The 25,070-nt window shown below is 50.2% G+C and overlaps 1 long non-coding RNA gene across 1 annotated transcript in view; it reads right to left on the bottom strand.

Annotated features, from left to right (window-relative positions):
* LOC146823023 (uncharacterized) overlaps nucleotides 1-25,070 on the bottom strand; it is a 144,182-nt gene that overhangs the window by 26,798 nt on the left and 92,314 nt on the right. Inside the window, exon 2 of the long non-coding RNA XR_014961872.1 lies at nucleotides 24,866-24,966. This is a non-coding gene — a long non-coding RNA (uncharacterized LOC146823023). The remainder of the gene's footprint in view (nucleotides 1-24,865; nucleotides 24,967-25,070) is intronic.

The raw sequence follows: 25,070 nt of genomic DNA, 5'->3' as shown, positions 1-25,070 counted from the left end.
GCACATGGTCATCTAGGCTGCCAGTTAATCCAAGTGCACATTGCTTTCTGCATCATGTGGGGGGGGGGGGTCTGAGACATGTGTTGTTACCTTGCCTGTGCCCTGTCCTGTTCAGTCATTTGGGGGTCCATATTAGTTGGCACTGATGCTGAGTCTCAACATAGGAGTGTGAGTTTTCAAATGAACAGACTTGCAGCATGCATGACCGATGTTGTGGCCTCAGACATGATGTGCATGAGTGGGAGATATGCATAGTACCAGGACGGTTGCTCATGTTACAGTCAGATCATTCCAGGACCATGGAGCAGTGTGCCCACTACAGTCCCCTAAGACACCCTTGCCTCGGAATCATGTGTGTCATCCAACACTGTGCCCATTCTCTGTGTGTTCAGCATAGGTTGGCCTCTGTGGCATTGTTCCCTGGCCTCATTTGTATTTATCTACAGTGTGCTACATGTGCCCATTGTACAGGCTGACCCCATTTGGCTTGTGCATCCTCACACTGGGCAGTGCCCGTGTGTCTATGTACAACTATCTGTTGATGGTTGTTTGTCACAAATATGTGTTGGCAGCCTCACGAGGTGATGTGGAGTACATTTAGGAATTCTTGATGCACATTTTAGTAAACCCAGATTAACAGGTGTAACTTCTTGATCTGTCTCAATCACATTGTCTCAGGTATGGGGTGTTTGTGCGGGCATGGCCTACATGTCCAAACCTTATGTCTCCTTGCCAGGTCTGACCTGTGTGTGATAATTGTCTGGACAGACACTCAACATGCAGTGACCCAGTCATGTTGTGCAGGGTTTAATGTTTGTGCTTTGCAGCATGTGTCAAAAGTTAAAACACATGGTTCATACTCATCCATTTTTGTCACCAGTGTGTGGTCGAGATGCTACGTAGTTTGGTCTGTGTGTGCTGACATCTGTGTGGACATTCTTGGTTCCCATGAGGGTCTCTCCTCAGTGCAGGTGCTCCTTATCCCGACACAATTGCAGGCCCATTAGCTAATGCATTGACCTGTGTTTGGACATGTGTGCCACTCCACATGACAGGCAGTGGGTCAGATGTGTTGCCAACTGTGTCATCATGGTACGGATGGCCATGTGACAGGTGGCATGATTCAAGTTGTTAGTCAAGAAGTATTATACCTTGGCACTCACTACACTTGTCAACATGTCTCAATTTTTCATATGCTTGACTTTGATGTTTTGTTGTGAAGGACAATAATGTGCCTGCATGACAGATGTCTCCCAAGGAAGTGCAAAAGAAAGTACCTTTACACTTTCCGGGGACATGCTGGCACATTTTAAAGAAAGGCACAGTTCGATTACCACTTGTTTTCTGATTATACATATCCATGTTCCCACAGTGTGTTTGCATTTGGGTAAGTCCTTGGTTGTTGCTGATACCAACTTACGAGTGTCAAGTCATCCAGACCACCGTGATGCCATGTATATATACTTACTGATACCCCATTTCTTCTTTACAGTGGATTATTTGAATTCGGCTGGCAGCTCATACAATGACTGTGTAAATGTAGTTTTGTGTGCACCTCCTTGTGTGACTTCTGTTATACAGGCACATGTGTGTTCTGTTCACAAAGTGGCACATTCACACATTCTAAACATGTACATTGTGTAAAGTGTTGTGAGTCCCAAGTGATCACAATGTTTTTCGTTTGGGTTTCCAAAGTACTCACAGGTCTCTGAGTGTGGGGACACCTTCAGCATTGAGGTCTGTTATTTGGCCTTGGGTGCACCAATACTGTTTCGTTCACAGTGAACAAGAGGTGGCATGCCTTCATATTCTTGCTGTGCTCAACTGTTCCCAGACACTAGCTTCTCAGTATAATTCGATATCTAAATATTTCCTGTTGTGTCATAATCTCCATTGTTTCCAAGTGGCAAGGTGGGTCAACCAACTGGGGAGTGCAGGGTTACATATGTGCGGAGTATTCTAGATGTTACTCATGATGCATTTCCTGATCTGCACTGTGACATATTTTGTTTGGACTCATGTGTCAGATGTATACAGGTGACTGATTATTTTCTGTATCTTCACCTTGCCCACAGCATCATCGGAGGACACTGAGGGAGACACATGCACGGACCTGGAGGAGGGATCCAGCACCTCTGCCACCACTGCTGACGAGTCTGCGGGAGCAAGTGGCACGGAGGGCGAGGGGAGTCAGGCGGAGGACCTGTCTAGTTGCAACACTGACTACGACGCTGACGGGTCTGAGGCTGAACTCCTCGAGGGGGCGGAGGCTGCTACAACACCTGGCAGCAGCACTACATCTGTCACCGCCCCCTCCATTCCCATCACCGCCCTCCCAGTTGCTCCGGTCCCTTCTGTCCACGCAAGGCACCACCATGTCTCCTTCATGCCAGGCACCGCACCCCCTGCCCCTGTCCCCCCTGCTGCCCTCACTGCAGAGTCTGTGGACATTCTGCGGCAGTTGCAGGTTGGCAAGACATCGATGCTGAATGTCCTCCATGGCCACATCAGACTGATGACACAGATGGTGTCGTACATGGAGGGCATGTCATCAGCGATGTCTGACCAACGGATGTTGCTGAGGTCCATGGACTCTTCGCTGACGGCAGCAGTGAGTCTCCTGCAGCGCTTCGTCCCCCCCTACCGCTGCACCATCCACACTTCCCACTCCCATGCCTGTCCCAAGCACACCCAGACATTCCCAAGCACGCACCCCACCAGACACAGGCAGCACACCAACACGTAGGGGCAAGCGCACACCTCCTCGCACGCACACTCAGGGGGATGAAGGCACACCCACTGGGTCTGGTGCACACAGGCATACACGCAGCCACAGTCCGAGTCTGCATGCCGCACTACCCAGTCCCTTCAATGGCACTCCGCTCGGCTCCCCTACCACACAATCTGACAAGGAGGCCTACTTGGCTGTGCTGGGCCTCAGCCCCTCTGGCTCACCACCCCGCAAACGGGAACGGCACTCCACGGGTAGGAGAGTTGAGTCCCCACCCCCGTCCACCTCCTCCCCCAGTAGCGCTGCACCCCATCCCTCCGACCCCCCCCCTCCTTTGAGCCTGTGGTTTCTTCAGGTGCAGGGGATACGCTGGACGACCTGGCAGCAGTGTGCAGCGCCGAGCTCACCTCCACCTTTGGCGCTGCCCCACCTCCTGTGGTGGAGGCGTCCGTCCCTGCACCCACCACACCTACCCTTACACCTCCTGTTCCTGCGGTGCCTGGTCCTTCCCCACATGATGCCCCCCCCCCCAGTCGACGAACCTGAGGGTTCTAATGTGCAGGCAAGCTAGGGGAGACGCGTGGCCATGTGTCCCCCCCAAGGACTTTTGATCTGGACTGGCCGTGTGCCTTTGTAAATAGTGTCCTTTTATAATTTTGCTTTTAATGTTGAATAAAGCATTTTCTTTTCACTTTGAACACTATTGCATTTCAGGTATTGATGTGGGGGTTGATGCTCCAGGAGTTGGGGTTGTGGTAATGTGTTATGTTTCAGGGAAATGTTGTAGTCTGATGCTCATGGGGTGGACCATGGTATCTGCGTGCCATCACAAGGTCTCTGCAAAGAATCTTTGGTCGTGTGTGCTATTTGTGTTTGGAGACATTGTCCCAAGGAGTGTTCCTTCCTCTGTGGCACCTGACATCTTCCCTGCAGGGAGTTGCACAATTGTTGTGCTGACCTCTGTCTACATTTCCTTTGTTAGTGACGGATCCCTTCAACTATGGCCATGCCTGCTCAGCAATGTCTCAGGCTGCGTCTGTGCCATCCTTGCTAGTCACTGTACTTGTGTATTGAGTATGTTGTAATGCCTTAATGGTGAAATTCTTCATTTTCAGCACTATGCATGTGTGTTATCCCAGCCTAGCACACAATTGGTACTTGTTCTGCAGGGTATTTGCGCACCTGACTGACAATTGTGGGCATTGTATCTGTGGGAACTCCACCCTATTCCTTCCATGAGAGGCAACATCTTGGTGGCTGTCCCAGCACCTGTACATTCCTATCAGTCCTGGGATGTGCGTGACAGTGTGTGTTCCCTTTGGCTCTCTTAGTTTAGTAGGCCTTGACATGACTATACAGTCTTGTGGCATGATCTCTGTGTGTGTATTGTGCTGCATCCGCCAGGGGTGGGTATGCATGTGTCATTTGTCCTCACACCCACATGTGGTGTGTCATTCAGTGGGGGAAAGACATCCATCCTCATGGGAGTGGGACATTGCTGTCAGTGATGTGTTGTTATGGCACTATCAACATAGTCGAACATTAGGGATGCGTACATACACCCATGGAGTTGTGGTCATCTGATCATGATGAACAAACCCCCATGTCTCTGTCCACTGCTGGTATTCCTCTGCACCCACCCCTCACATATCTCTGTCCACTGCTGGTATTCCTCTGCACCCACCCCTCACATGTCTTTGTCCACTGCTGGGAGTGATAGGCACCCACCCCTCACATGTCTCTGTCCACTGCTGGTATTCCTCTTTACCCACCCCTCACATGTCTCTGTCCACTGCTGGTATTCCTCTGCACCCACCCCTCACATGTCTCTGTCCACTGCTGGGAGTGATAGGCACCCACCCCCATGTCTCTGTCCACTGCTGGGAGTGATAGGCACCCACCCCCATGTCTCTGTCCACTGCTACCCCTCACATGTCTCTGTCCACTGCTGGTATTCCTCTGCACCCACCCCTCACATGTCTCTGTCCACTGCTGGGAGTGATAGGCACCCACCCCTCACATGTCTCTGCCCACTGCTGGTATTCCTCTGCACCCACCCCTCACATGTCTCTGTCCACTGCTGGTATTCCTCTGCACCCACCCCTCACATGTCTCTGTCCACTGCTGGTATTCCTCTGCACCCACCCCTCACATGTCTCGGTCCACTGCTGGTATTCCTCTGCACCCACCCCTTACATGTCTCTGTCCACTGCTGGGAGTGATAGGCGCCCAACCCCTCACATGTCTCTGTCCACTGCTGGTATTCCTCTGCACCCACCCCTCACATGTCTCTGTCCACTGCTGGGAGTGATAGGCACCCACCCCTCACATGTCTCTGTCCACTGCTGGTATTCCTCTGCACCCACCCCTCACATGTCTCTGTCCACTGCTGGTATTCCTCTGCACCCACCCCTCACATGTCTCTGTCCACTGCTGGTATTACTCTGCACCCACCCCTCACATGTCTCTGTCCACTGCTGGTATTCCTCTGCACCCACCCCTCACATGTCTCTGTCCACTGCTGGGAGTGATAGGCACCCACCCCCATGTCTCTGTCCACTGCTGGGAGTGATAGGCACCCACCCCTCACATGTCTCTGTCCACTGCTGGTATTCCTCTGCACCCACCCCTCACATGTCTCTGCCCACTGCTGGTATTCCTCTGCACCCACCCCTCACATGTCTCTGTCCACTGCTGGTATTCCTCTGCACCCACCCCTCACATGTCTCTGTCCACTGCTGGGAGTGATAGGCACCCACCCCCATGTCTCTGTCCACTGCTGGGAGTGATAGGCACCCACCCCTCACATGTCTCTGTCCGCTGCTGGTATTCCTCTGCACCCACCCCTCACATGTCTCTGTCCACTGCTGGTATTCCTCTGCACCCACCCCTCACATGTCTCTGTCCACTGCTGGTATTCCTCTGCACCCACCCCTCACATGTCTCTGTCCACTGCTGGGAGTGATAGGCACCCACCCCCATGTCTCTGTCCACTGCTGGGAGTGATAGGCACCCACCCCTCACATGTCTCTGTCCGCTGCTGGTATTCCTCTGCACCCACCCCTCACATGTCTCTGTCCACTGCTGGTATTCCTCTGCACCCACCCCTCACATGTCTCTGTCCACTGCTGGGAGTGATAGGCACCCACCCCCATGTCTCTGTCCACTGCTGGGAGTGATAGGCACCCACCCCTCACATGTCTCTGTCCACTGCTGGTATTTCTCTGCACCCACCCCTCACATGTCTCTGTCAACTGCTGGTATTCCTCTGCACCCACCCCTCACATGTCTCTGTCCACTGCTGGGACTCCTAGGCAGACACCCACCCACCCACCCGCACCCTTGGTGCTGTACACTGCTGTCCTGGCCATGAACACACCCCAATATACTGGTTATATGCTGCACCAGGCCCTAAGCCAACATTTGTGGCGTGTGCACGCCTTGTATCACAAATGCACTTGTGCCCTAGGGGTACGGGTGATGCGGTCCGTACCCCCACATTCATAGGTTGGGTACGGTCCGTACCACGCGTACCCCTATATCACCACTACAGTGGTGGTACGGGCCGTACCCATGCCCTCAGAGCGTGGGTACGGCCCGTACCAGCATTGTAGTGGTGATGTAGGTGTACGCGCCGTACCCACGCCCTCAGAGCGTGTGTACGACCCGTACCACGCGTACCCCTACATCACCACTGCAATGGTGGTACGGGCCGTACCCACGCCCTCAGAGCGTGTGTACGGCCCGTACCACGCGTACCCCTACATCACCACTACAATGGTGGTAAGGGCCATACCCACGCCCTCAAAGCGTGGGTACGGCCCGTACCACCATTGTAGTGGTGATGTAGGTGTACGCGCCTTACCCACGTCCTCAGAGCGTGTGTACGGCCCGTACCACGCGTACCTCTACATCACCACTACAATGGTGGTACGGGCCGTACCCATGCCCTCAGAGCGTGTGTACGGCCCGTACCACGCGTACCCCTACATCACCACTACAATGGTGGTACGCGCCGTACCCACGCCCTCAGAGCGTTTGTACGGCTCGTACCATGCGTACCCCTACATCACCACTACAATGGTGGTACGGGCCGTACCCACGCCCTCAGGGCGTGTGTACGGCCCGTACCACGCGTACCCCTACATCACCACTACAATGGTGGTACGGGCCGTACCCACTCCCTCAGAGCGTGTGTATGGCCCGTACCACGCGTACCCCTACATCACCACTACGATGGTGGTACGGGCCGTACCCACGCCCTCAGAGCGTGTGTACGGCCCGTACCACGCGTACCCCTACATCACCACTACAATGGTGGTACGGGCCGTACCCACGCCCTCAAAGCATTACATTTATTATTTTTACATTTTAAGCTTTTTTACATTATTTTAACTATGTTTTATTTAATTGTGTTTACTATTTAATTACTTTTATATTATTTTTAATACATTTAAAAAATTCGATATTTTAGTTAACTATATTTTAACTATCTATATTTTGTACTCGATATTTTAGTACTTACCTGTTTGTAGATAGTGATTCTATATTCTGTCACTCGATATTTAGTCATTGAACCCTGAAATACATCATTGTGCTTATGAATCTCATAGCACAGCCTCTATAGATAATGCGGCTGATTCACAAAAGCATATCAGTACGGGAAGTAGTACAGCAGGAAAACTTTATAACATTCTCTTACGTGCCCGTATGAATCAGCCCCAAGACTTCAAACACCCTATAAGTAAAAGTGTAAAGGGGTCTCAGTTTTCTTTTCTTGTAAACTGGGCCCCCTTTACACGAATATTTCTAAAATATTTCACATTTTATTTACTGTTTAGATGTTTTTTGGGACAATTCGCAAAGACACGCAAGAGTACATAAAAGAGTACTACAGGACAGAGTACTCCAGAAGGCCTCAAATGTTTCATTTGCTGCTCATATCACACGATGCCTCAGGTCTTATGGTAAAATGTGTAAAACTCGTGGTCCTATTGGCATACTAGTTTCCGCACTCCTAATAGACAAATACGGGGACTCGCAGTGCTAGGATCACAGCTAGCAAACAATACGCTATAAAGGGATCATTTAGTAAAATACGCTTCACTCTGGAGAGATCATTTCTAAAGCCGCACTGCAACTGGAGAAGCACAATTAACTCAGAAAACTGCTCTCTGGATAGAAGATTAATTAAGATACGTTCTGCTTAGGACAGACAGGGGGCTGAGGCGGCGCTGTCTGCAGGGACAATGATTAGCAATAATGAACTCGAGAGACATTTCATTACAAGGATGTGCTTTCTACAGGGTCAGTTGATAAGGAGGCGATGCGAGCGGGAGGAGCAATAAACGATATTATTTTAGAACAAGGACGGAGGATCATTGTAAGCTGTGCAATCTTGATTTTCTTAGATCACCAGCATGACAGAAACATTGCATTCCTTTGCTGCAATAGGAACAAGCATTGGCATAGCCAATAGGTCTCGCCTTTGGGACCTTATAAGTGTTTAGCCATGCAACAGTTGCATAACTAAATACTTATAAGGTCCCAAAAGCGAGACCTATTGGCTATGCCAAGCGGCCCTGTGGCCACGAAAGTGATCGCGATCACGATCAAACATCAAAGCGGCCGCGAAAGTGAAAGTAATCGCGGTAAAAGCGGCGCGCGCGCCCATGCACATGCACTGTAGCTCTAGGCTGGCCTGGTAGCAGTTTTTGGAGCCCTCTCAATAAGTCTCGCCAGACCAGCGCATGCGCTGGGTCAGGCGAGACCTAAAAACAACAGGGAAGATAAAAGTAGGTAGCCAATGGCAAGCCACCAGGGGCGACACTGTCATTAGCGTTGCAGAGCCGGTGGCTGCAACGATGGCACCCGCCACAGTGATCGTAGGGGCCTTCTGAATTCCGATTATGGCTACATTTTAATACCCATCCAATGGTATGGCTGGTTTTGTGTTCACCAGGAACGATGGCACCTTTGCCACGCTGCTGCCGGCCACCATAACTTAAAACAAAGTTCAGTGCAGGTGGCATCTGGTGTTGCTGTAGGGTCCTCAGTGCTCAGGACTGCTCTTGTCCAGGCCGCTCACTGTAGTGTTGGATTTATAGAGCACTTCTTATCCCTGAGGAGACCAGGTAGCACCCCGATTCACCTATTCTAAAGTTCTTGGTAGCACAGGTTGTGGGCTGCAGTTTGGCGGATGCGGATGCACTGAATAAGGTGGGGATCAGAGATGTGCTACGAAAATGGTGCGATGAATATGACTATGCGCAAGCGTGATGTGTTGCAGAGAGTGTAAAGATAGACTCATTGGGGCAGACAAGTATCTACCATACCTTTTAGTAGTGGCCTTTATCGTTCGATTAAACTGCCAAGGAGTGTGGGTCACTAGTCTCTGGTGTATGTCTCTGCAGGCACTTTTAAGCAGCCACGGCGAATGACATGACTCCACCCGGAAGTGACTGACTCATTCTTCAACTCCTTCCCACCCTCCCCAACTGCAGGCAGCGCCAAGAAGCTATTGTGAATGTTATGAGGGTTCCACATAGGAGTGACACTGATCCAACCCCAAAGGCTGCACTATCAAGTAACCAGGATGAACGCTTAATGGAGTCCGTCCAGAAACAAGAGACTGAACCACACTGGAGGAACTGTTAAGCAACCGGGTTAAAGTCTGGGTTGAGTCAACTAAGAAGCAACATTAGCAGGACACCATGGAGACGCAACTAACATGGAACTACTGCATATATGAGTGGAGTACCCGACTCTAGGAGTCCACCCCCAGAGCACTAATGGCACAGCCAAAGAAAATCATGAGTCGGCAGAACTTATGGTCACCTAGAATTGGGGTGATGCAACTCTCAGGTTTTGGTGTTACTTGGGGATAATCGGATACTGCACATTGGTGCCTATGATGTTAAAATGATTGGGTCTGCTGCAGCCTCCTATCAGATCTCTCACATTAGTACAACAACCTTGATGGTAGACAATCACTTGCACTTGAATTTTGTAATGTACATCTTCATTTCTAGTGAAGGGCCTTGTGCTCAAGCACTGTTGTGAATTCAGTATTTGATACTACTTCGTGAGCATGCCCCTTTAACCTTGTTCTGGCCACATGGGCTTTAGCGTATGGATTGAGAATGCTTGTCACAGCAGCTATATTGTCTGGTTGAATCAATCAGTTCCACATAGTCTAGTCTTTCCACCTCTAATAGATTATACTCTTATATGGTTTGAAAGATGTGTAAATATCTTTAATGAACATATCAGATATGATTCTGCAACTGTGTTCTCTCAATTGGTTAAATGGATTGGTATGCATCATTGGTGAAAAGTCCGAACTGAATTGTATCAACGTGAAGGTGGAAAGGAAAGTTGGCAGTGTCTGCTTTACAGAGACATCCCTCCATATCTCCAGTAACGTCCTGGAGGGGATAGGCAAGTGTGTGTTCTCTAGCTTTAAGTACGTCAGGAGATAGATCAAGTCTTATATAGCCCTTTCCACTATAGCCTTATTCACCTATGCTTATATTGTATTGTGTTATTATTTTGACTATTCTACCATGAACTTTGAACTGGCTAAATTGACTTGACATTTAAGCTTTTCTATTAGTGTGGTGGAGTCTTTAGCTTTTGATCTAACCATATGCATTTTGTTAAATCGCTTGTAGCTGAATTAGTTTCCCTTGTTATCCGTAGTGGATAGGCTTGGATAATATACAATGAATGTGGTAATAAATGCATGTTTATTTCCTCAGCTCTTCCAAACGAAGAGTTCCGTATGTGATACAATTTTGAAGGTTTATTTACATGGAGGTCTGTAATTTGGGGACACTGGACTTCACCTAGTTGAGATTAAGCAAGTCATTTGTAAATCCAAGTATGTTCTTTGTTAATTTGCCACTTTATCCAAGTCAAGGAAAGTAAGATGGTCACTATTTTCTGACTTCCCCATGTTTATTTCAAACCACACAGCTCTATTACTTAACTAGTGCCTTAAATGCCAGCATAGACCTTTCGTGTTCCTCAAGCATATTCTGAGCATCATCAGCAATGATTACTAGTTTGAGCTCAGCATCTCCACAGGGAATTCCCTTGCTGCAGCAGGTGTCCTGACCCTCTGAGTCAATGGGCCTTATTATGATGCGGGATGGATACAGTCCGACATTTAGTCAGTGGTTCGCCCCGCCATATTACGATCCGACTACCCTGCAGTGCGGTCTAAAACATGCCGTTTTCTATTGCGACTTGTGCAGCGTCCCAGAAATGGGTAGCAGCACAAACCACAATAGAAAACGGCATGTTTTAAAGATCCATGCACTGTGTGCCAGGCACCATGAGGTCCATGGATTTTTGAGGGGGGGCACCCCATGTGCCTCCCAAACTCCATAGTGGAGACACGGGGGACGGTGGCTCTACTAGGGTCCCCCAAAGTTGTTTTCCATCTGCCTGTACATGTCAGTCAGTTTCCAACCCACGTCCAACCGCAATTGTAATTAGGCCCCTAGATACTTTTTGCCAACTTCCCTTTTTAAGAACGAGCAGGAAACCAGAACCGCCGCCAAGTCAAAGAGGTCGACATTGAATCACTGGTTGTCTCCAAGCCAATCGATTGCGAGACCTTCCTGGGCACAGACACTGGACATTGGCCGCTTCTCACCTTCCGTGATTACCGCAATGGGACCCCACTCTTCAGCAACCCGCTATCATCAAACCCCGACTCGGATCCAGCTTGCAGCCTGCTTGGCCGACAACACGTCGACGACCACCTTTTCTCTAGGAAAATTTGTACGTTCAGAGGTAACTCTTTCACCAGAACCTACCTGGGCTTCGTGTCCGACCAGAGCTCCATCGCATTTGGCCGCAAACCTTACCCATGCCCCAGTTTAATGTGACCAGTTGCCCACATCTGGCGCTTTACACTTTTTGGCACTATAATCGAATTCAAACTTTAAAAATGTATACCTCTGTTTCCCCTGTTTAGATATTTTGTCATTTGGTGTCAGTTTGTTCATTGAACTATTCTCTATTTTCATAAATGAGGGTGGGATTTTTGTTGTGTTGTGTTTTTGACTTTTACATTGTTTTGGTACTTCTATGTGCTTTACCCATTTTCTTAAGTTAAGGCTGTCTGCTCTGTGCCAAACCTACAAGGGGTTGAGCTCAAGTTTAAATTACCGAAACCTTTTTTGGACAGAACAAAAACAGTGACTCTATTGCTTGTGATGGACTATCATCCACCCCAACTAATAACCCACTTTCTCACATTGGATCCCGAGCTTTTGTTTAACACTACCACTCAGCTATTGAGTTGGAAATTAAACATTGAACAAAAAGCAAAAACTCATTTGGGATTTTCTAATTGGCATCAGTTCTTTGATTGGGTAATTTACAAATTTTCGAAATTATTTTGTATTCAAATTTTTTCACCTTTTAGACGTCTTAACTAACATGGAGTTGGATCTAAATACTTTGACAGCTCTCACAGTGGTGACGATGAAGGCCTTTTGCAGAGAAAAAAAGTGAAACTGTGCCACAATGCCAAGAAGACAGATTTTGAGAAGGCCCTCAGGGCCTGATAGGAAGCACACCAAGCACAGATCCCCTCTGATGAAGAGGCAACTCCAGCTGATGAAAGAGAAGGGAACAACCTGTCTCAACATGGACTTTTTTGGTGCATCATCAACGGCTGTAAGTGAAGTGGACTCTTTCAACACAAGCCCCTCTGAGCTGGCCATCTACCAGTGTGATCTCAGTGACAGATAATGAGAAAGGGGAGATGCTTGCCAAACTGGCAGCCACAGCTCTGGAGTAAAAGAAACTGTCTCTAGAAGAGAAATGCAAAAACAACAATTGATGGACAGAATGCAGAACAATGTCATACATTCACCCCAGTACAGAGATCTGGGCCTAAATCCATCGTTTTTTTGCTCACCATGCCATTCCAGTTTGAACCCAGCCATATGCAAATCAGTCTTGACCCTGTGCCTCATGGGAACAGTCCAGCCCGAACTGCCAAGCCAGGTCCTCCCTGGACTGGAAACAAGCATCCTAGGACCGGTTTCGGGGTTTCACCCCTCTTCAGCCAGGATAGCTTGATTCCAGTGGCATGGAGAGCAAGGGACCCACGTCTGGGCATACCCTTCCCACTCGGGGTGACAAATGCAAAAACAACAATTGATGGACAGAATGCAGAACAATGTCATACATTCACCCCAGTACAGAGATCTGGGCCTAAATCCATCGTTTTTTGCTCACCATGCCATTCCAGTTTGAACCCAGCCATATGCAAATCAGTCTTGACCCTGTGCCTCATGGGAACAGTCCAGCCCGAACTGCCAAGCCAGGTCCTCCCTGGACTGGAAACAAGCATCCTAGGACCGGTTTCGGGGTTTCACCCCTCTTCAGCCAGGATAGCTTGATTCCAGTGGCATGGAGAGCAAGGGACCCACGTCTGGGCATACCCTTCCCACTCGGGGTGACAAATGCAAAAACAACAATTGATGGACAGAATGCAGAACAATGTCATACATTCACCCCAGTACAGAGATCTGGGCCTAAATCCATCGTTTTTTTGCTCACCGTGCCATTCCAGTTTGAACCCAGCCATATGCAAATCAGTCTTGACCCTGTGCCTCATGGGAACAGTCCAGCCCGAACTGCCAAGCCAGGTCCTCCCTGGACTGGAAACAAGCCTCTTAGGACCGGTTTCGGGGTTTCACCCCTCTTCAGCCAGGATAGCTTGATTCCAGTGGCATGGAGAGCAAGGGACCCACGTCTGGGCATACCCTTCCCACTCGGGGTGACAAATGCAAAAACAACAATTGATGGACAGAATGCAGACCCGTGCTCACTACGCCACTGGAGTCAAGCTATCCTGGCTGATGACGGCTGATAGCCAGAAACCGGTCCTAGGATGCTTGATTCCGGTCCAGGGAAGACATGGCTTGGCAGTTCGGGCTGGACTGTTCCCATGAGGCACAGGGTCAAGACTGATTTGCATATGGCCATGTCTAAACTGGGGTGGTGTAGTGGGCAAAAGAACGATGGATTTAACCCAGATCTCTTGACTGGGGGAGAATGTATGCATTGTCAGCATTCCGTCCATCATTTGTTTGTTGTAACGCTTTTCGCCCTAAGTGGGATGGGTATTCCCAGACGTGGGACCCGTGCTCACTACGCCACTGGAGTCAAGCTATCCTGGCTGATGACGGCTGATAGCCAGAAACCGGTCCTAGGATGCTTGATTCCGGTCCAGGGAAGACATGGCTTGGCAGTTCGGGCTGGACTGTTCCCATGAGGCACAGGGTCAAGACTGATTTGCATATGGCCATGACTAAACTGGGGTGGTGTAGTGGGCAAAAGAACGATGGATTTAACCCAGATCTCTTGACTGGGGGAGAATGTATGCATTGTCAGCATTCCGTCCATCATTTGTTTGTTGTCACGCTTTTCGCCCTAAGTGGGATGGGTATTCCCAGACGTGGGACCCGTGCTCACTACGCCACTGGAGTCAAGCTATCCTGGCTGATGACGGCTGATAGCCAGAAACCGGTCCTAGGATGCTTGATTCCGGTCCAGGGAAGACATGGCTTGGCAGTTCGGGCTGGACTGTTCCCATGAGGCACAGGGTCAAGACTGATTTGCATATGACCATGTCTAAACTGGGGTGGTGTAGTGGGCAAAAGAACGATGGATTTAACCCAGATCTCTTGACTGGGGGAGAATGTATGCATTGTCAGCATTCCGTCCATCATTTGTTTGTTGTAACGCTTTTCGCCCTAAGTGGGATGGGTATTCCCAGACGTGGGACCCGTGCTCACTACGCCACTGGAGTCAAGCTATCCTGGCTGATGACGGCTGATAGCCAGAAACCGGTCCTAGGATGCTTGATTCCGGTCCAGGGAAGACATGGCTTGGCAGTTCGGGCTGGACTGTTCCCATGAGGCACAGGGTCAAGACTGATTTGCATATGGCCATGTCTAAACTGGGGTGGTGTAGTGGGCAAAAGAACGATGGATTTAACCCAGATCTCTTGACTGGGGGAGAATGTATGCATTGTCAGCATTCCGTCCATCATTTGTTTGTTGTAACGCTTTTCGCCCTAAGTGGGATGGGTATTCCCAGACGTGGGACCCGTGCTCACTACGCCACTGGAGTCAAGCTATCCTGGCTGATGACGGCTGATAGCCAGAAACCGGTCCTAGGATGCTTGATTCCGGTCCAGGGAAGACATGGCTTGGCAGTTCGGGCTGGACTGTTCCCATGAGGCACAGGGTCAAGACTGATTTGCATATGGCCATGTCTAAACTGGGGTGGTGTAGTGGGCAAAAGAACGATGGATTTAACCCAGATCTCTTGACTGGGGGAGAATGTATGCATTGTCAGCATTCCGTCCATCATTTGTTTGTTGTAACGCTTTTCGCCCTAAGTGGGATGGGTATTCCCAGACGTGGGACCCGTGCTCACTACGCCACTGGAGTCAAGCTATCCTGGCTGATGACGGCTGATAGCCAGAAACCGGTCCTAGGATGCTTGATTCCGGTCCAGGGAAGACATGGCTTGGCAGTTCGGGCTGGACTGTTCCCATGAGGCACAGGGTCAAGACTGATTTGCATATGGCCATGTCTAAACTGGGGTGGTGTAGTGGGCAAAAGAACGATGGATTTAACCCAGATCTCTTGACTGGGGGAGAATGTATGCATTGTCAGCATTCCGTCCATCATTTGTTTGTTGTAACGCTTTTCGCCCTAAGTGGGATGGGTATTCCCAGACGTGGGACCCGTGCTCACTACGCCACTGGAGTCAAGCTATCCTGGCTGATGACGGCTGATAGCCAGAAACCGGTCCTAGGATGCTTGATTCCGGTCCAGGGAAGACATGGCTTGGCAGTTCGTGCTGGACTGTTCCCATGAGGCACAGGGTCAAGACTGATTTGCATATGGCCATGTCTAAACTGGGGTGGTGTAGTGGGCAAAAGAACGATGGATTTAACCCAGATCTCTTGACTGGGGGAGAATGTATGCATTGTCAGCATTCCGTCCATCATTTGTTTGTTGTAACGCTTTTCGCCCTAAGTGGGATGGGTATTCCCAGACGTGGGACCCGTGCTCACTACGCCACTGGAGTCAAGCTATCCTGGCTGATGACGGCTGATAGCCAGAAACCGGTCCTAGGATGCTTGATTCCGGTCCAGGGAAGACATGGCTTGGCAGTTCGGGCTGGACTGTTCCCATGAGGCACAGGGTCAAGACTGATTTGCATATGGCCATGTTTAAACTGGGGTGGTGTAGTGGGCAAAAGAACGATGGATTTAACCCAGATCTCTTGACTGGGGGAGAATGTATGCATTGTCAGCATTCCGTCCATCATTTGTTTGTTGTAACGCTTTTCGCCCTAAGTGGGATGGGTATTCCCAGACGTGGGACCCGTGCTCACTACGCCACTGGAGTCAAGCTATCCTGGCTGATGACGGCTGATAGCCAGAAACCGGTCCTAGGATGCTTGATTCCGGTCCAGGGAAGACATGGCTTGGCAGTTCGGGCTGGACTGTTCCCATGAGGCACAGGGTCAAGACTGATTTGCATATGGCCATGTCTAAACTGGGGTGGTGTAGTGGGCAAAAGAACGATGGATTTAACCCAGATCTCTTGACTGGGGGAGAATGTATGCATTGTCAGCATTCCGTCCATCATTTGTTTGTTGTAACGCTTTTCGCCCTAAGTGGGATGGGTATTCCCAGACGTGGGACCCGTGCTCACTACGCCACTGGAGTCAAGCTATCCTGGCTGATGACGGCTGATAGCCAGAAACCGGTCCTAGGATGCTTGATTCCGGTCCAGGGAAGACATGGCTTGGCAGTTCGGGCTGGACTGTTCCCATGAGGCACAGGGTCAAGACTGATTTGCATATGGCCATGTCTAAACTGGGGTGGTGTAGTGGGCAAAAGAACGATGGATTTAACCCAGATCTCTTGACTGGGGGAGAATGTATGCATTGTCAGCATTCCGTCCATCATTTGTTTGTTGTAACGCTTTTCGCCCTAAGTGGGATGGGCATTCCCAGACGTGGGACCCGTGCTCACTACGCCACTGGAGTCAAGCTATCCTGGCTGATGACGGCTGATAGCCAGAAACCGGTCCTAGGATGCTTGATTCCGGTCCAGGGAAGACATGGCTTGGCAGTTTGGGCTGGACTGTTCCCATGAGGCACAGGGTCAAGACTGATTTGCATATGGCCATGTCTAAACTGGGGTGGTGTAGTGGGCAAAAGAACGATGGATTTAACCCAGATCTCTTGACTGGGGGAGAATGTATGCATTGTCAGCATTCCGTCCATCATTTGTTTGTTGTAACGCTTTTCGCCCTAAGTGGGATGGGTATTCCCAGACGTGGGACCCGTGCTCACTACGCCACTGGAGTCAAGCTATCCTGGCTGATGACGGCTGATAGCCAGAAACCGGTCCTAGGATGCTTGATTCCGGTCCAGGGAAGACATGGCTTGGCAGTTCGGGCTGGACTGTTCCCATGAGGCACAGGGTCAAGACTGATTTGCATATGGCCATGTCTAAACTGGGGTGGTGTAGTGGGCAAAAGAACGATGGATTTAACCCAGATCTCTTGACTGGGGGAGAATGTATGCATTGTCAGCATTCCGTCCATCATTTGTTTGTTGTAACGCTTTTCGCCCTAAGTGGGATGGGTATTCCCAGACGTGGGACCCGTGCTCACTACGCCACTGGAGTCAAGCTATCCTGGCTGATGACGGCTGATAGCCAGAAACCGGTCCTAGGATGCTTGATTCCGGTCCAGGGAAGACATGGCTTGGCAGTTCGGGCTGGACTGTTCCCATGAGGCACAGGGTCAAGACTGATTTGCATATGGCCATGTCTAAACTGGGGTGGTGTAGTGGGCAAAAGAACGATGGATTTAACCCAGATCTCTTGACTGGGGGAGAATGTATGCATTGTCAGCATTCCGTCCATCATTTGTTTGTTGTAACGCTTTTCGCCCTAAGTGGGATGGGTATTCCCAGACGTGGGACCCGTGCTCACTACGCCACTGGAGTCAAGCTATCCTGGCTGATGACGGCTGATAGCCAGAAACCGGTCCTAGGATGCTTGATTCCGGTCCAGGGAAGACATGGCTTGGCAGTTCGGGCTGGACTGTTCCCATGAGGCACAGGGTCAAGACTGATTTGCATATGGCCATGTCTAAACTGGGGTGGTGTAGTGGGCAAAAGAACGATGGATTTAACCCAGATCTCTTGACTGGGGGAGAATGTATGCATTGTCAGCATTCCGTCCATCATTTGTTTGTTGTAACGCTTTTCGCCCTAAGTGGGATGGGTATTCCCAGACGTGGGACCCGTGCTCACTACGCCACTGGAGTCAAGCTATCCTGGCTGATGACGGCTGATAGCCAGAAACCGGTCCTAGGATGCTTGATTCCGGTCCAGGGAAGACATGGCTTGGCAGTTCGGGCTGGACTGTTCCCATGAGGCACAGGGTCAAGACTGATTTGCATATGGCCATGTCTAAACTGGGGTGGTGTAGTGGGCAAAAGAACGATGGATTTAACCCAGATCTCTTGACTGGGGGAGAATGTATGCATTGTCAGCATTCCGTCCATCATTTGTTTGTTGTAACGCTTTTCGCCCTAAGTGGGATGGGTATTCCCAGACGTGGGACCCGTGCTCACTACGCCACTGGAGTCAAGCTATCCTGGCTGATGACGGCTGATAGCCAGAAACCGGTCCTAGGATGCTTGATTCCGGTCCAGGGAAGACATGGCTTGGCAGTTTGGGCTGGACTGTTCCCATGAGGCACAGGGTCAAGACTGATTTGCATATGGCCATGTCTAAACTGGGGTGGTGTAGTGGGCAAAAGAACGATGGATTTAACCCAGATCTCTTGACTGGGGGAGAATGTATGCATTGTCAGCATTCCGTCCATCATTTGTTTGTTGTAACGCTTTTCGCCCTAAGTGGGATGGGTATTCCCAGACGTGGGACCCGTGCTCACTACGCCACTGGAGTCAAGCTATCCTGGCTGATGACGGCTGATAGCCAGAAACCGGTCCTAGGATGCTTGATTCCGGTCCAGGGAAGACATGGCTTGGCAGTTCGGGCTGGACTGTTCCCATGAGGCACAGGGTCAAGACTGATTTGCATATGGCCATGTCTAAACTGGGGTGGTGTAGCGGGCAAAAGAACGATGGATTTAACCCAGATCTCTTGACTGGGGGAGAATGTATGCATTGTCAGCATTCCGTCCATCATTTGTTTGTTGTAACGCTTTTCGCCCTAAGTGGGATGGGTATTCCCAGACGTGGGACCCGTGCTCACTACGCCACTGGAGTCAAGCTATCCTGGCTGATGACGGCTGATAGCCAGAAACCGGTCCTAGGATGCTTGATTCCGGTCCAGGGAAGACATGGCTTGGCAGTTCGGGCTGGACTGTTCCCATGAGGCACAGGGTCAAGACTGATTTGCATATGGCCATGTCTAAACTGGGGTGGTGTAGTGGGCAAAAGAACGATGGATTTAACCCAGATCTCTTGACTGGGGGAGAATGTATGCATTGTCAGCATTCCGTCCATCATTTGTTTGTTGTAACGCTTTTCGCCCTAAGTGGGATGGGTATTCCCAGACGTGGGACCCGTGCTCACTACGCCACTGGAGTCAAGCTATCCTGGCTGATGACGGCTGATAGCCAGAAACCGGTCCTAGGATGCTTGATTCCGGTCCAGGGAAGACATGGCTTGGCAGTTCGGGCTGGACTGTTCCCATGAGGCACAGGGTCAAGACTGATTTGCATATGGCCATGTCTAAACTGGGGTGGTGTAGTGGGCAAAAGAACGATGGATTTAACCCAGATCTCTTGACTGGGGGAGAATGTATGCATTGTCAGCATTCCGTCCATCATTTGTTTGTTGTAACGCTTTTCGCCCTAAGTGGGATGGGTATTCCCAGACGTGGGACCCGTGCTCACTACGCCACTGGAGTCAAGCTATCCTGGCTGATGACGGCTGATAGCCAGAAACCGGTCCTAGGATGCTTGATTCCGGTCCAGGGAAGACATGGCTTGGCAGTTCGGGCTGGACTGTTCCCATGAGGCACAGGGTCAAGACTGATTTGCATATGGCCATGTCTAAACTGGGGTGGTGTAGTGGGCAAAAGAACGATGGATTTAACCCAGATCTCTTGACTGGGGGAGAATGTATGCATTGTCAGCATTCCGTCCATCATTTGTTTGTTGTAACGCTTTTCGCCCTAAGTGGGATGGGTATTCCCAGACGTGGGACCCGTGCTCACTACGCCACTGGAGTCAAGCTATCCTGGCTGATGACGGCTGATAGCCAGAAACCGGTCCTAGGATGCTTGATTCCGGTCCAGGGAAGACATGGCTTGGCAGTTCGGGCTGGACTGTTCCCATGAGGCACAGGGTCAAGACTGATTTGCATATGGCCATGTCTAAACTGGGGTGGTGTAGTGGGCAAAAGAACGATGGATTTATCCCAGATCTCTTGACTGGGGGAGAATGTATGCATTGTCAGCATTCCGTCCATCATTTGTTTGTTGTAACGCTTTTCGCCCTAAGTGGGATGGGTATTCCCAGACGTGGGACCCGTGCTCACTACGCCACTGGAGTCAAGCTATCCTGGCTGATGACGGCTGATAGCCAGAAACCGGTCCTAGGATGCTTGATTCCGGTCCAGGGAAGACATGGCTTGGCAGTTCGGGCTGGACTGTTCCCATGAGGCACAGGGTCAAGACTGATTTGCATATGGCCATGTCTAAACTGGGGTGGTGTAGTGGGCAAAAGAACGATGGATTTAACCCAGATCTCTTGACTGGGGGAGAATGTATGCATTGTCAGCATTCCGTCCATCATGTGTTTGTTGTAACGCTTTTCGCCCTAAGTGGGATGGGTATTCCCAGACGTGGGACCCGTGCTCACTACGCCACTGGAGTCAAGCTATCCTGGCTGATGACGGCTGATAGCCAGAAACCGGTCCTAGGATGCTTGATTACGGTCCAGGGAAGACATGGCTTGGCAGTTCGGGCTGGACTGTTCCCATGAGGCACAGGGTCAAGACTGATTTGCATATGGCCATGTCTAAACTGGGGTGGTGTAGTGGGCAAAAGAACGATGGATTTAACCCAGATCTCTTGACTGGGGGAGAATGTATGCATTGTCAGCATTCCGTCCATCATTTGTTTGTTGTAACGCTTTTCGCCCTAAGTGGGATGGGTATTCCCAGACGTGGGACCCGTGCTCACTACGCCACTGGAGTCAAGCTATCCTGGCTGATGACGGCTGATAGCCAGAAACCGGTCCTAGGATGCTTGATTCCGGTCCAGGGAAGACATGGCTTGGCAGTTCGGGCTGGACTGTTCCCATGAGGCACAGGGTCAAGACTGATTTGCATATGGCCATGTCTAAGCTGGGGTGGTGTAGTGGGCAAAAGAACGATGGATTTAACCCAGATCTCTTGACTGGGGGAGAATGTATGCATTGTCAGCATTCCGTCCATCATTTGTTTGTTGTAACGCTTTTCGCCCTAAGTGGGATGGGTATTCCCAGACGTGGGACCCGTGCTCCCTACGCCACTGGAGTCAAGCTATCCTGGCTGATGACGGCTGATAGCCAGAAACCGGTCCTAGGATGCTTGATTCCGGTCCAGGGAAGACATGGCTTGGCAGTTCGGGCTGGACGGTTCCCATGAGGCACAGGGTCAAGACTGATTTGCATATGGCCATGTCTAAACTGGGGTGGTGTAGTGGGCAAAAGAACGATGGATTTAACCCAGATCTCTTGACTGGGGGAGAATGTATGCATTGTCAGCATTCCGTCCATCATTTGTTTGTTGTAACGCTTTTCGCCCTAAGTGGGATGGGTATTCCCAGACGTGGGACCCGTGCTCCCTACGCCACTGGAGTCAAGCTATCCTGGCTGATGACGGCTGATAGCCAGAAACCGGTCCTAGGATGCTTGATTCCGGTCCAGGGAAGACATGGCTTGGCAGTTCGGGCTGGACTGTTCCCATGAGGCACAGGGTCAAGACTGATTTGCATATGGCCATGTCTAAACTGGGGTGGTGTAGTGGGCAAAAGAACGATGGATTTAACCCAGATCTCTTGACTGGGGGAGAATGTATGCATTGTCAGCATTCCGTCCATCATTTGTTTGTTGTAACGCTTTTCGCCCTAAGTGGGATGGGTATTCCCAGACGTGGGACCCGTGCTCACTACGCCACTGGAGTCAAGCTATCCTGGCTGATGACGGCTGATAGCCAGAAACCGGTCCTAGGATGCTTGATTACGGTCCAGGGAAGACATGGCTTGGCAGTTCGGGCTGGACTGTTCCCATGAGGCACAGGGTCAAGACTGATTTGCATATGGCCATGTCTAAACTGGGGTGGTGTAGTGGGCAAAAGAACGATGGATTTAACCCAGATCTCTTGACTGGGGGAGAATGTATGCATTGTCAGCATTCCGTCCATCATGTGTTTGTTGTAACGCTTTTCGCCCTAAGTGGGATGGGTATTCCCAGACGTGGGACCCGTGCTCACTACGCCACTGGAGTCAAGCTATCCTGGCTGATGACGGCTGATAGCCAGAAACCGGTCCTAGGATGCTTGATTACGGTCCAGGGAAGACATGGCTTGGCAGTTCGGGCTGGACTGTTCCCATGAGGCACAGGGTCAAGACTGATTTGCATATGGCCATGTCTAAACTGGGGTGGTGTAGTGGGCAAAAGAACGATGGATTTAACCCAGATCTCTTGACTGGGGGAGAATGTATGCATTGTCAGCATTCCGTCCATCATTTGTTTGTTGTAACGCTTTTCGCCCTAAGTGGGATGGGTATTCCCAGACGTGGGACCCGTGCTCACTACGCCACTGGAGTCAAGCTATCCTGGCTGATGACGGCTGATAGCCAGAAACCGGTCCTAGGATGCTTGATTCCGGTCCAGGGAAGACATGGCTTGGCAGTTCGGGCTGGACTGTTCCCATGAGGCACAGGGTCAAGACTGATTTGCATATGGCCATGTCTAAACTGGGGTGGTGTAGTGGGCAAAAGAACGATGGATTTAACCCAGATCTCTTGACTGGGGGAGAATGTATGCATTGTCAGCATTCCGTCCATCATTTGTTTGTTGTAACGCTTTTCGCCCTAAGTGGGATGGGTATTCCCAGACGTGGGACCCGTGCTCACTACGCCACTGGAGTCAAGCTATCCTGGCTGATGACGGCTGATAGCCAGAAACCGGTCCTAGGATGCTTGATTCCGGTCCAGGGAAGACATGGCTTGGCAGTTCGGGCTGGACTGTTCCCATGAGGCACAGGGTCAAGACTGATTTGCATATGGCCATGTCTAAACTGGGGTGGTGTAGTGGGCAAAAGAACGATGGATTTAACCCAGATCTCTTGACTGGGGGAGAATGTATGCATTGTCAGCATTCCGTCCATCATTTGTTTGTTGTAACGTCTCTAGAAGAGAAGCAAATTGGCCCTGGAGGAAAAGAAGGCCGGACTGGGTTTGATACCCAGTGAAGATGATGGCAGGAATGGTGAGGTGTCGACAGGGGTTCCACACAACCCTTACTTGCCCAAGAAAATTGTGCCTAGCTTTGTGGTGGAGAACGACATTGGCAAATGGTTTGCCTCCTATGAAAAGGCATTGAGAATGCACATGGTGGGTCACAGCACTTGGGCGCATTACTATGGGAGTTAGTACAAACAAAGGGGAGGCATACACCGTTAACTGTAGAAGAGCGGGTAGCTAACAATTACATTCACATGAGCAATGCCCTTGTGCAGATGTTTGGTTTCACACCTGAAGAGTACCGAAAGAAGTTCTGGGAAACACAGAAACACACACAACAATCTTGGGTTGACTTTGTAGATGTCTTTCTAAAGGCACTAGAAGCTAGGTGAAAGGCAATACAGGCACTATTTATGATGGGCTATATAATCTGATCATAAAGGACACATCTTGAGTAATTGTCATTGAAAGTTACAGGTTGTCTGACCCCCGGTAGTATGATAAGGCAGCTGATATGTTGATATGCACCAGGGTATCAAATAAGTCTCAGGGAGGTGAGCCCAAGAAAGGGGGTTCAGCCCCCCCGAAGGAGGGGAGCAATAAGGATAAATTGAAGAGGTTCTTACCACAGCCCCAAAAATCTGCTTAAGAGGGGGAGTCCTGTGCTGGTTCCAAACCCAACTAGTTAAATGTACAAGGGGAAGAAACCTTTTGATCCTGTGAAGGTTGGGGTGTACATGGACTGTTGGTAGCCTGGAAATAAAAAGGTGGATTCAGTCTGTTTCAAGAAGCCCCCTACAGGCGAGCAGTCCCAAGGGATTGCTAGTGTAGGAATTGGGGTGGAAGTTTGCCCAGGGGAAACCTACCTAAGGTTGGACTGAAGAAACCTTTGTCTCCGTGGGTAGGGTGGATGTTAAAGCCTTGGCTGCCGTACCAGGTAATAGCCAATCATCAACGGGACCAAGATAGAGGCTCTGAGGGATACAGAAGCCAGCATAACCACAAGGGTGAACTGGCTGGTTTCCCCAGAACAAATTATCCCAGTAGTTCTCCATAAGATAGACAACACTGACACTGAGGTGAAATTTCATCCCATGGCAATGGTCACCTTTGATTGTAGAGGGTTACTGGCTTGAAGAAGGTAGCTGTGAACCTTGCTGTTCCAGTGGAATGTTTGATGGGAGATTACCTAGAATCCTCAGCTTGAGTTATAGTGGAAAGGAAGACTCGTGCAGAACTGCTGGGTCTGCCTGAGCGGTGTGTGTGGACACAAGCGCCTAGACAGAGCATCAGAGGAATCAAGGGGGGCCTGGAGTCTGGAACAGTGGCCCAGGTTCCCACAACCAAAAGGAATGAAAGATGTATGGGAAACCAGCCTCAAAATTTCCCACTACTCAGAAGGAATATGACTCCCCATGGGGGGCAGCCAGAATCTTTTTTTTGAAGGTCGCGCAAGAGTTTGAGAATTTGGAGGCCATTTTGGGGCCCATCCATCTATAAACCACACATTGCAGGCCATGGCTTGATTCACAGCTGACTCTCTTTAGTGTAACAGCTGTCAGCAAGAGCTCCAGTACTTACAAGCGAGAGCTTCTGGCTCCACACCCCAGGCTTTGTTTCGGTCCTCCTCCGGTCACATTTCGAACTCTTCTCTGCTTCAGTCATCCCGAGGGCCCAGAGATCTGAAAGGAAAGAAAGGTACAACACATCAGATGATTGCGAGTGTGGCCCATAGCGCAATGTTATTGTTTAACGTGTTCGTTTAACACAAAACATTTTTTTAAAG

The sequence above is a fragment of the Triturus cristatus genome, chromosome 5_2 (assembly GCF_964204655.1).
Source record: "Triturus cristatus chromosome 5_2, aTriCri1.1, whole genome shotgun sequence".
Lineage (NCBI taxonomy): Eukaryota > Metazoa > Chordata > Amphibia > Caudata > Salamandridae > Triturus > Triturus cristatus.
The sequence above is the reverse complement of the archived record's forward strand: the minus strand, read 5'-3'. Positions and strand labels throughout refer to the sequence as shown.